The 11,211-nt window shown below is 34.5% G+C and overlaps 1 protein-coding gene across 3 annotated transcripts in view; it reads left to right on the top strand.

Moving 5' to 3' along the window:
* The first annotated feature begins 1,559 nt into the window (after positions 1-1,559).
* Positions 1,560-11,211, top strand: part of LOC308697156 (GTPase IMAP family member 4-like) — a 37,792-nt gene continuing 28,140 nt past the window's right edge. For 2 of the 3 annotated variants that reach the window (XR_014030893.1, XM_081376294.1), the window contains exons 1-4: positions 1,574-1,671; positions 1,936-1,971; positions 2,067-2,102; positions 6,833-7,545. The gene's annotated coding sequence lies outside the window, so the exon portion shown is untranslated. Of the gene's footprint in view, positions 1,672-1,935; positions 1,972-2,066; positions 2,103-6,832; positions 7,546-11,211 lie in introns of all 3 variants that reach the window. The other variant, XR_014030892.1, reaches the window with a different exon arrangement.

The raw sequence follows: 11,211 nt of genomic DNA, 5'->3' as shown, positions 1-11,211 counted from the left end.
TTATCTTTGTTGTTGTGAAAATACTGTAATGTCAGTAGATCTTCCTGCTCCTGATGGACACACAGACAACATTGAAACAATGTGAGAATGAAGTTCAGCACACTGACGACTGTGATACATGAGTATAGAAAGTTCTCATACTGTGCACTGTATATGCATACTTATGGAAGACACTGAAAAATTACAAGGTAATTTACTTGATAAATTTAAGGCGATCTGTCTTCAGAGGAATTCTAAGTACACTCACTAATTTTACAGTGAATTTTAACATGGCAATCCACACTAGGAAGAAATCTTAATCAGAAATCAGGCTCGTTTGTATTATGGTTTTGGGTCAAAATAGAGTGAAGCAGAAGACCAAATTCATAGTAAACAAACAGTTCTTAATTAATATTATAATATTTTTATTATAGTCACATGCAGGATCAGCCTGAATGTCATTCAAACGTTTCATAAAACACTACAATGCTGTACGCACAGTTTACGGCATTAAGAAAGCAAACATAAATCTACATCTTCCTTACATGTTGCTGATTCAGAAGCTTTGCAGAAATAATAATTATGAATAGACATCTGTGAATCAATAACAGGTTTACGCTATTTAACCAGGTAAGTAAAGATCAGCAATTCCTTTACACACAAGTTTTGTGTTCATCAACATGAGTGGATTTTATGTATATAATGGCAACAATAAATACTCCGTATGGCAGCTGAATTCGGTTACCGATTCACCTTTTAGTGCTTAATCCGGTTCAATTCACACACACGTCAGTAATCTGGTGTGACAACTCGATTAATGACTGACATGCCTTAAAGATCTGTTGCACACTCTTATGTGGCTAACTGGACTGAAAGCTTTACCATAGTAAATACTTTCCGTATTAAAGTAAGCATTGGTTTGTCTTTACATTTCCTCTTTTTTGATATTTCATGAGAGACTGAAATCTATCTGAATTCCTCTATGAGTAAGACACAGATGAGACATTAAACCTCTTAACTAGTTTGTGTCATGTTACTATTTTTCTTTTAATTCATTGACTCTCTGATTTGGTGTCTGAATTAGAAGAATTCCAACTGTTACATTTTGTTGGAAGCGCAGTAGTAGCGTTAGTGTGCGTTAGCCATTTATTAGCTATTTGTAAGCTGAGATCATTTTAAAATCGATAAATAAACCATTGGTGCATTTTGCTCAGATGGTAACTGCCAATAACAATTTGGCATATTTAAATTGCATGTTTATTTGACCGCAGATCAGCTGAAAGCCTCAAGACAGCCACAATAAATATATATATATATATATATATATACATATATATATATATATATATATATATACATATATATATACATATATATATATATATATATATATACATATATATATATATATATATATATATACATATATATATATATATATATATATATATATATATATATATATATATATATATATATATATATATATATATATATATATATATATATATATATATTAGCGAATATTTAGTTATTTTTAAGTAGGCCTACGCTGTAGAATCTATATGTGTTTTAAAATCCTCCACAAGGGGCCGCATTGGCATTCATGTGTGTTCCACAGATGGTGTGTTCCTCATAACTTTCGATTTAGAAAATAACACCAACGCTTTGACAAAATGGCTTATAGTTCTGGTAAGGTTTGAATAAAGTATGTTAGCATGTTAAAACGGTCTTTAATGACCCATCATAATATCTTGTCAACTAAGCGACTCACTTTAATGGCATAAACGCTGCGACTCAAGTTTAGCTATTCTAAAGGGGCTATTAATAGAAGCAAGGCCAAAACAAAACACGGTTTACGCATATTAACACAGAGATATAGGCTTTTAATTGTACTTTATAGCTGTGTTTGCATTTATTAGTGGTTATTTCGTGCTGTTTTTTGGTCTTTTCCAGACATATGGATTTCGACTATGAGTGGAGAGAAGAAACGTGAGTTTTGGAATAACAGCGTATTCTGAATCATTTCAGCCATGTAGCTCATCTTACCTAGATTCACAAACAGTTTGTTTTCTTTTGTTTTGTAGTGGGAAGTAGTAGTCCTGATTTCAATCGCCCAAACTGTAAGTCATTAAATGATTTGACAGCAATAGAAAAGTAATATTTATTGATGTCCTGAGTGCTGTGACTGTTACTGTGACATATTTATTAGTGATGTTTTATTGATAGATCTGTTAAGCTATACAGCAGCAAGTTAATTGTTGCCAGTAGCGGAGCCAGGATTTTTTTCATAGGGGTGGCCAGGCAAGGGGTGGCACAGAAATCTTAATTATTTTATCATAAAAAATAATTTAACTATAATGTTGGACTGTTTTAGTGCCTACACAACTGAATAAAGTTAATTTGTGCTTAATGTAATTGAGATAGTAGTGAATTAGGAATCATGGAATACTGAGTGAATTTTATATATTTTTTTATTATTACCTATTTTTTTACAGTCTATGATTATTACCCACCACCTCATATTAAAATGAATTAAATAGTAATAAAAGGGCACACACTATAGCTAAAGTTCAGCTTGCTCAGTTAGCTTGGTTCTGGTTCTCAAAATCTCTAATAGCTTGTTCTACATTGTTGCATCTTCATGGATGAGATAACATGCAGATAACTACTGTAGTAGTCCAAAGATTATTCAACCTTCAATGCGTTTTATATAGTCAATGAACTCTTCAACCAATTCTGAGTTAGTCAAAAAAAAAAAGAAACTTTATATATTAATTGTCAAAATAAACAATTGCAACAGTTGTATCATACCTAAATTATTAAGGAAAACAAAAGTTCTCTTTTGAATCCCCATGTGAAAGAATGTGAACAAGGCGGAAGTCAACAGCACATAATGTAAAATGTTCTGTTTTTCATAATGTATTGTTGCCAGAATGTAAAATTAGTTATTTTATGGATTTAAAAATGATCCATGCCTATCGTCTAGTACAAATGCACAGTGCTCACATTTATTTGGACATTAAAACATTAAAACAAGGGGTTAAAGTGTTAAAATATGAGTGTTAAATGAACACTAAAGAGTGTTAGAATTAATGAGATAATTAAGTTATTAATTGAGTGATGATTGAGCATTATTGAAGACACCTGATGTTAACAAGCAGAATGAAAGAAAGAAAAATCTAATTTGGTTTTATAACATATGATTTGTAGCATTTTCTATAGAATCCAAAATATTTCTTAAAAGTACTATTCAAAATATCCTATTCAGTAGAGGTGGGCGGATCGATCCTAAAATATCGATACTTCGATACTGACGTGGTATCGAAAAGGATCGATCCTCACAAAAAAATATCGATCCAAAAGTGTTTTTTTTTTACCAGTAATTTTTATTAATTTAGCACGTAATTCAGTGCGTAAAATAAGCTTCTAAGTGGAAAAATAAGCGAATGTTAGCGGATAATTGTGTAGGATAGAACTTTTTCTCCTAGTCATCTGGATACAAGACGAAACCAATCAATCACAGAGAGTGTTCGATGCTGGTGCTTCGCTGAACTCACAGGCACGTTTGGGAAACGAAGCCTTGCTTAGATGACAGAGAAACAATCGGGAGTTATTTTGCAATAAACAAAGCAAAAGTGTATATAACGGTTCAAAATGCTGAGGACAGTAAGATTTTTTTAATGAAATTAATATTTTTATTCAACAAGGATTGATGCATTAAATTGATCAAAAGTGACAGTCAAGGGTTTCACACTGTTAAAAAAATCTACTTCATAAATGCTGTTCTTTCAACTTGGCTCATCAAATAATTCTGCATCATGGTTTCCACAAAAAAAAAATGAAACTGTTTCAACATTGATAATAATAAGAAATGTTTTCTGAGCTGTAAATCAGCATATGGGCAATTCCACGCAAAACTGTCACATCCATAACGCCAACTAAATACAATGGCAATTGTGCTGGCGTTATGGATGTGACAGTTTTGCGTGGAATTGCCCATATTAAAATTAATTATCATCATAACTGGAGTAATGATGCCGAAAATTACGCTTTGATCAATTGAATAAATTACAGTTTAGTATGACATAGAAAACATAGCCTATGTTAAATTGTAATATTACAGTTTTTACAGTATTTTTGATCAAATAAATGCAGAAGAGAATTAAAAATCTTACAGACCCCAAACTTTTGAACAGTAGGCTAGTGTACAATAGTACTTTTACTATAATTAGGGTAGTTTTGTAAAAGTCACTGACTAATAATTACAGGCGAGTTGAGAGCACAAATCACAAAATATTTAGTAGTAATGAAAACGTTTTCAGATTTAGCATATTAATGATGCATTCACCTCATAAATCATGACACACTGCTCTAGCATATAAGTGCAAGTTCAAGTGCATGCTTTTAAAATTAAAAAGTATTGGTATCAGCATCGATATCGGCGATACTGGCCCTGTATTTACTTGGTATCGGATCTATACCAAAATTTGGAGTATCGCCCACTTCTACTATTCAGACACACAGTCATCAATAATCAGCCTGTGAATCTCAACAATGGTGACAGTAATAAAGCATGTTGCAGTGCATTCTGGGTGCCACCAATCAAAACTCATTCATGGCTCCCATCATGCATAGAGACAGAGCGCAACGCGTCATAATCTGAAGACCACGCCCACCGGGGGGGGAAACAGTCCAACGGTCTCCATTGACTTTGCATTGCGAGAGGCTGCCTCCTTGTCATTTTTTGCTTCTAACAAAAGACAGAATAATGCCTAAAAGCTGCTGTGTGACAAGGTGTACAGCAAACAAGCTAAAAAACCTAGAAACAAGTTTTCATGAGCTGTCGACCCCAAAAAACGAGCGTTTGAGGACATAAAAGTGGATACAGGCTGGAACGAATGGGTAAATTGTGCGATCCTGACACTCAGTATGCACTAAAAATACACCACGTGTGCAGTAAGTTAAACATTTGATCACTGGTGAGTCAAATATCCAAATGTCAGTTTTATATATTATATTTCTGTAAGATAAACTATCCTGTGTTGCCGATTACGGTCTCCTCCAGCGGGCGTACGTTAGTTCTCATAGTAATGAGACACGTGACGCTCTGTCTCAACAGCCTGTATCCACTTTTATGTCCTCAAACGCTCGTTTTTTGGGGTCGACAGCTCATGAAAACTTATTTCTGGGTTTCTTAGCTTGTTTGCTGTACACCTTGTCACACAGCAACTTTTAGGCATTTTTCTGTCTTTTGTTAGAAGCAAGAAATGACAAGGAGGCAGCCTTTCGCAATGCAAAGTCAATGGAGACCGTTGAAATGTTTTCCCCCTGAGTGTGGGCGTGGCCTAAATGCGCTCTGTCTCTATTGCGTTATGAATAAATTATGATCTGAATTGTGTTACTAATTTCCTTTTCCTAATTAAATATTTAGTTTGTCACCATTGATGAGATTCATAGACTGATTCTTGATGTCTGTTTTTTATTTTTTTTTATCAAAACAACTTTTAAGAAATCCTTTGAAATAAATAGAAAATTCTGGATCTTATGTTGTAAAATTACTTGATGTAATCAGCAATATAAATTTAAGTCAGAGATTAGGCTCTAAATGAGTTTTGTGATTCAGGTCAAATGATGATTATGTCAAAACATAATCAACAATGTCTGATCATCTTTTTCTTTGTTCATCTAGCTGTTATAACTCAGTAAATGTATGGGTCAAGAGCCCAACTCAAGCAAACAAGGATCACCATAATGCTAACTTAATCTAGTGAATTTTCTCCTTCAGTGATTCTTCTTGTTAACATCAGATGTCTTCAATAATGGTCACTCATCGCTCAATTAATCACTTAATTATCTCATTAACCTTTATCACTGGAGTTTTTGCTGTGTACCTTTTAGGAGAATTCTGGGAACCAAAATAAAACTACCCGCTGAAAACATTATTAGAAATTCATGGTAATGTTCTCAGAACGTTTTTACAACAAAACATTTCTAACTGGGATATCAGTTTGTGCCTTATACTGTGATCGCAAATAGCAGATTATTTTAATCCAGACACATGTGACGCATATATAACAAATACACGCATGCAGTTTTGACAGCTTTAATAGCCTATTTGATTCTTACAATTGACGACCACTACGGCTACAGCACGCCGCATTTGCGTGTGATGTGCGTACCGCAAGCACAGTACAACGGCTGTCAGCCGTATGACAGAAAAGTTAGTTAGTTTTGCTGACATTTGGCCTGACAACATCTCATCTTACCGAAGATAGCCATCTGAATAAGGACAACGCGCTTTTCTCAGCATCTGACAGAAGTGTCACAAGCTTTCACACACTGACACATCTTCTAAAATAAAAGTAGCATCAGAAAAAAAGAGAATTACGTTTGTTGTTGACTGCACACTATTTGACTTACTCGAAACGGTCTTGCAACCCACCAGTTGAGAAAGATTGACTCTATATTTACTATGTTCATATCACTGTCTGATGTTCTGCTGAAGCTCATTAGGCACTTGTACATTTTCGCACTCGTTTGACTTGCGCCTGGCACTGAGGTGAAGTTGGAGTGTGCGTCTGAAAAGTCTCACGTTTTTTGTGGTCTTAAAGAGACGGTTCGGCGTTTAAAAAAAACGCTATTTTTGTCAAAGAGAGACAGAAACAGCAGTTTCAACAACAACCAAGCTTAGAGAGCTCCGCCAGTGATCGTTGCTAAATGAGACAATATGTTTAAACTGTCTGAACGCTGTTCAATGTTTGATAAGATTATTCTGTATGGAATGTGCTGTGTTAGGAGTGTGTGATGTGAGAATTAAGCATACTAAAATGTATGGTTTCACTCTTTGCAGTGAGGATTGTTCTGCTGGGGAAGAGTGTGTCAGAAAACAGTCGAGTGGGAAACGTCATATTAGGAAGAGCAGCGTTTGACAGTGAAGCTCCTCCAGATGTTGTAGAGAGAGTCAGAGGAAGACTGAAGGACAGACATGTGACCATCATCAGCAGTCCTCAGCTGCTCCAGACACATCTGTACCTTCATCAGATCACACAGACTGTGAGAGAGTGTGTGTCTCTGTCTGATCCAGTACCTCATGCCTTCATACTCGTACTGCAATATAAAGACTTCACTGAGGAGGACATGAGAAGAGTGAAAAGTGTCCTGAGAGAATTCAGTGAAGAGGCGATTAAACGCACGATTGTGATCACGACTGATGAAGAAACACACAAGATGAAGAAACACACAACACTAAAGGTGCATCTGTGAAAGCTAATGAATTAATTCAACAGTTAAAAGCTGAATGTGGAGGAGGACATCTGCAGCTTGAACATGAAATAGAGGAATGTCTCTCTGAAATATCTCAACAGTTAGAGAAGATACTCAGAGAAAACAATGAAGATTTTCTCGCATGTGAACCATATGATTATGCAGAAGAAACTATTGCTTCACTCACAACAGAGGAAGAGGAAGATTCTGATTTAAAGGATGATGCACAACATCAAGACACTCATACAGAGACGAAGAAAACAAAACATTTTCTTAGAATACCAAATATAGGATCCTATTGTAAGTTTTATTTATTTATTTTTTTACAACGTATTCATAACCAATTTTCTGACACCAGGTTATTGAACATCAGGGACAGATAATACATGATATTTCAAGTTAATGGATAAGTATAAAAACACGTTTGTTTGTTTTTACACTTGATAATATATACACACTCTAAAAAGAGATGTGTTAAAAAACAACACACAAGATGTGTTGATGGCATTTTGACACATGTTGTGTTAGGGCTGGGCGATTTAAATCGCGATATTGTTATGCGCGTCTCGTCAGTAAAGCCGGTTCCTTGATTAGTAGTAAATCGCCTTCACCTGCTTTCAGATGGAGCGGCATTTACTACAAAGAGCCGTAGTTAACTGACAAGCTGAGCCATATCGCATCAAAATCGCGGACGTATCGCCAGCGATATTTAATGCGATATGGCTCAGCTTGTCAGTTAACTACGGCTCTTTGTACACACTCAAGAGTGTTTAAGATAATGAGATAATTAAGTGATTAATTTAGTGATTGAACATTATTGAAGACACCTGATATTAACAAGCAGGATCACTGAAGGAGAAAATCTCAAATTGTAAGCCACCGTTATGGCGATCAATGGTTGCTTTAGTTGGGCTTTAGACCATATGTTTACTTTAGATTTTGTTTGGCTGTTATATCTGAATTATAATTGCAGTTGAACAAAGAAAAAAAGTGATCTGGTGGTGTTGGTTATATTATGACAATCATCATTTGAACTTGATCACTGATCTCATTAAAATCCTTCTTTCTGACTTCGATTTATGTTGTTGGTTAAAGCATAACTGTGAATCTGCATAAATGCCCAGAATTATTTATAATATAAATGATTTCTTACAAAAAAAAAATCATTCTTTTAGGCACACACAGATATCAAGATTCAGTCTATGCATCTCAACAATGGTGAGGAGCAGAATATTCAATTAGGAAAAGTAAATTACATAGACAATTCAGATCATAATTTATTCATACCGCAATGCATGATGGGAGCCATTAATGAGTTGTGATTGGTGGCGTGGCAGCCACTGCAACATGCTTTATTATTGTCACCATTGTTGAGATTCACAGGCTGATTATTGATGTCTGGGTGTTAAATAGATTTATCTGAATGTCTTTTCATCAGAACAATGTTTATTACATATTTTGAATTGTAAGTAAAGTACTGATAATCATAGGCTGAAGAAATACAAAACTGTTGCTAACAAGTTAAACCAAACTATTTTAATAAGTTTCCTTTTTAAGATCACAGCATGATTATGTCAAAACATAACCAACACTATAAGATAACATTTTACTTTGCTCATTTAACTGTTATAAATCAATAACAGCAGACAAACAACAGTAAATATTAAAGTAAACATATAATGGTCTAGAGCCCAACTAAAGCAAGCACCCATCACCTTAATGGTAACTTACAATTTGTGAACTTGTTAACATCAGGTGTCTTCAATAATGCTCAATCATCACTAAATTAATCACTTAATTATCTCCTCAGCCCTAAATGCCACTCCATCTGAAAGCAGGTGATGGCGATTTACTACTAATCAAGGGAACCGGCTTTACTGATGAGACGCGCATAACAATATCGCGATTTAAATCGCCCAGCCCTATGTTGTGTAGATTTTTAACACACAATGTGTGTTAAAATGTAACACTGGAAACACTCTAAAAAGAGATGTGTTAAAAAACAACACACAAGATGTGTTGATGGCATTTTGACACAATGTGTGTTAAAATGTAACTCTGGATAGAATAGCACTGGGTGGAGGGCAATTTTTATGAAAAAAAAAATTATAGGAATATTTTATATGGTATCCCATAAAATGCTCTAAAATAAATAAAGCAATATATTCAAATAAATAAATTAAATCTTAATTCATGAACACTTAAAGATTAACGGTTGTTTTTTTTGCAGCCAATCACATCATGCCTCTTTTTCAATGTCTTTTTCAAATGGTGCTTTCACTTGTTATTAATAACCAGATTGACTTTATTTCTGTCAGACTCTACAGAAGCTCTTATTGAGAATTTACAGGTTTTGGTGTTGATGATTCATTGAATGTTTCATTTAAAGTCACCAGAATTGTGATTAGTGTCAGCTTTATTTGGGCTCTTGACCCTTGACTCTTTAACATTAGTTTTCTCTGATTGCTGTAAATGTGTATTTAATTTGCACATTTGAAACAGCAGAAATAATCATGAGAAAAATATGCTCTGATGATAATATTATCATCATGAACATGTAAGATTGTTCAGCTGAAGCTCAGAAAGAGTTTAATATTTGAAAGATGAGTGTAATACATAATAGATTAGCATAATGAATTTAACGTAAAATTAATTAATAAATACACAGTTTCGTATCGAATCTTACAGTCTAAGGTATCAAACAGTCATCAAGAATCAGCACATGAATCTCAACAATGGTGACAAACAAAATGCTTCATGCAGCAATGCATGCTGGGTGCCACAATAGTGCAAATCTCATCCAGCATGCATTGCGGCATGAAGCTTTTCATTTGTCACCATTGTTGAGATTCATACGCTGATTCTTGAGGTCTGTGTTTGACTAATTTCTGCTGCAGACTAAAATTTTCAGAAAACATTTATTTTATTATTCTGCACTGCTGGATAGCATGATGTCGTGTTACAGAATAATTATAACTAACAGTGCATAAATAAATTAAATATGCACCATCCATTTACTCATTAACCTGATCAGATCATCACTTGTTGATTGTTACATCATCAAGAAACATCTGATCATATTTTCACTCGCCATAACAAATGTATTTTATTAAAATCCAGTTAAAGCAGCCAGAGAAACACTAAAAGAAGAGTAAAGGGTAAGAGCTCAAATAAAGGAGCCATTAATCACGATTCTGGTGACTTCAAATAAAACATTCAGTGAAACATCAACATCTAAACCTCTGTTAATTCTCAATAAGAGCTTGTCTATGTAGATTCATGATGTCTAAAACATCCAAATGTCCAAACAAACTCTTTATTAAATGTCACTGGACTCCATAAACACAAGTTAACAATACGTTTCAGTGTTCAACCAAACACTCAGTTGTAAAAACACAGGAAGTAACTCTGGCAAATACACACCGACTACAGTCACATGTGACACATATCTGACACAAGTTGTGTAACTATAACACATTAGTGTGTAAAAGGTTTCAACACACTTCTGTGTAAGAAGAATAACACATTAGTCGTGTTAAAGGTAATACACAATGTGTAGTCCTTATAAACACAGAGAGATGTGTTAAGAATCGACACAGGTTGTGTGTTAAATTTGACACAACATGTGTTGTCCCTGAGCACACTCACTACATGTGTTAAAATCTACACAACATGTGTTGTCCCTGAGCACACTCACTACATGTGTTAAAATCTACACAACATGTGTTGTCCCGAGCACACTCACTACATGTGTTAAAACTGACACAATATGTGTTAAAATCTACACAACATGTGTTAAAATCTACACAACATGTGTTGTCCCTGAGCACACACACTCCATGTGTTCAAATCTACACAACATGTGTAATTTTTAACACATCTCTTTCTGCAGGTTGTGTTGTTTTCAACTCATCATTTTGAGTGCCGACACTCACCATCACTGTGAATGGTATGCAGTGTTTGCTA

The sequence above is a fragment of the Scardinius erythrophthalmus genome, assembly GCF_964197995.2.
Source record: "Scardinius erythrophthalmus genome assembly, chromosome: 1".
NCBI lineage: Eukaryota > Metazoa > Chordata > Actinopteri > Cypriniformes > Leuciscidae > Scardinius > Scardinius erythrophthalmus.
The sequence above is the reverse complement of the archived record's forward strand: the minus strand, read 5'-3'. Positions and strand labels throughout refer to the sequence as shown.